Source organism: Hemiscyllium ocellatum, chromosome 34 (genome assembly GCF_020745735.1).
Source record: "Hemiscyllium ocellatum isolate sHemOce1 chromosome 34, sHemOce1.pat.X.cur, whole genome shotgun sequence".
Classification (NCBI taxonomy): domain Eukaryota; kingdom Metazoa; phylum Chordata; class Chondrichthyes; order Orectolobiformes; family Hemiscylliidae; genus Hemiscyllium; species Hemiscyllium ocellatum.
Window position 1 is genome coordinate 29251658 of NC_083434.1, and position 2386 is coordinate 29254043.

The following is a 2386-nucleotide window of genomic DNA, read 5'->3' on the forward strand; positions in this document are numbered from 1 at the left end:
CTCTACTAGTCCTTTTATGTTTCTGTTTCTAATCTTATCTGCTTTCATACTGATATTAAATGCTGCTATCTGCATGTTCCTTCATATTGTCCAGCAAAAGATTTGGCTTTCACATCATCACAGACTGTTAACTCACATTAAAATGTGAACAGACCTTGTTGGACAAGCATGAACAAAATCATATAAAGCACACTATGTCTGAGTTCAGGAGAGAGCAAGGGCATGGCTTAACACAGTGTCAAGGGTAAATTCAATAATACCGAGCTTCCAATACACAGTACACTGAACATAACATTAACATTATTGAGTTGGTTTTGTGAGTTGTACTCTCAATAGAAAGAAAGAAAGATTGCATATGTGTAGTGACTTTCAGACTGTCTACAAAAAAATGAAGGAATTTTGGAGTGTAATTTCTGATGTAATGTCGGAACAGCAGCAGCTTGTTTGTGCGTAGCAAGGTCTAACAAACAGGATTATGACAATGATCAGCTAATGTTTTTTAGTGATGTTCATTTTACCCCTTTAGGCTGAGTACAGCATCACTAAGCTTCTTTTAGAACTGATTCATATTTGGATATTGTGGTAGATTATATCATTGGGATTTGTATGGGGTATATTCAATAAAAGTTATTTCACATTCGGTAAGAAAGTAATTGGAAATCTACAAAAGACTTGGGAACAAAGAAATAATGGTGGTACAGAGTTTTTACTGTAAATTATTATCATGTAATTACACTCAGCAGTAGAGTGGAGTATTTATAATCATGAAGAAGACAAGTTTTTCAATTAATCAATTCCCTGATATTGGAGAAAACAAGTTGAAATGTGCTGGTAACTCAACTAATTACCGATTTAAGCTTGTCTCCAGAAGTATAACCCATGCAGCAATTCTTATGTCATGTCCTGTAACTTAAAGAACTAAGAGTAGATATTGTGGATTTGAAGATAGTTATCTTTGTGCACAGGAAATATTTTTGGGAGATGAGTCAAAATTCAAAGAAGTGTGTGAGAACACGTGGAAGCTCATTATTAATGGGCTCAATAGGGATACAAGGACGAAAGGAACGTGGATGTTTTGGACGGGGGAGACGTCCTTGATTGCCAAGCTGAGTTTATAAATCACTGTGCCAAGCGCAATCTGCATTGCCTTCAATGCTCTGGTGAACCATAAGTGCAGAACAGAAATATAAAATGATGGCAAGCACACCCAGAGTGAGTGGAATAAGTTTTTATTCCTGTCTGAGCTCAAGGGTTTCACTTGTGAGTGATGTGATGCCCTTCAATAGGCAGTTGCTTACTGCAGGTCGAAGGTATAAGATTGAAGAATCACAGCACCCTGCACATGAAATGCATGTAGTTTTCAACTGTATGGAACATAAATCCCGATCATGAGCAATCTTGACCACATTATTGGTCATTGCAGATAGATCACAGTCATCTCCATGAAGTAGAAGTAATCACAAGTATTCTTAAACATGACACCCATTGTCCACAATTCACAAAGACGATCCAAGATCCCACCAACTGCACAATGACACAGTGTTGTTTTCCTCTCTCCCTGAATTGTAAGAATTCTCCAACATGCTCTAATACATCTTGGATGATGTAGATAGTCAGGTTGAGGGAGCATGCAGCTCTATCAATCTCAACACAGCATGACTTCTACTGATTTATTGGAATAAGGTCCCTGTGTCAAAGTTCCATGTAAAGGCATTCTATGGTTCTCCAAGTTAGAGTTTTTCATGTGCTACTGTATATATGGTATAGTCAATCAATCCAATCACAGCAGGTGTCATCGCTACTGTTGTTTGATTACACTTTTTATTCCCTTATCATTCCTAGTCCTCCTTTTACTATACTATTATTTCCATGCCAGATTTTTATATTCCAGTTATTTTGACTGCATGTCTCTTCTCATGTTCTGCCTTTACATATATTATTTCTGTAGTTACTTGCCCTCTAGACTTTCTATATTTAGTACCTTGCACTATCAGCTGTTGTTAGATTAGATTAGCAGTGTGGAAACAGGCCCTTGGACCCAACAAGTCCACACCGATCCTCTGAAGAATAACCCACCCAGACCCATTCCCCTACTCTATATTTACCCCTGACTAATGCACCTAACACTATGGACAATTTAGCATGGCCAATTCACTTGACCTACACATCTTTGGATTGTGGGAGGAAACCGGAGTACCCGGACGAAACTCACGCAGACACGGGGACATTATGCAAACTCCACACAGACAGTTGCCCAAGGTGGGAATTGAACCCAGGTTCCTGGCGCTGTGAGGCAGCAGTGCCTCTGCTGCACTGAGCCACCGTGCCGCCCACTAAGTTGTGAAGTAGAAAATACAGCAATTAATGTCTATACAAACAACAACGT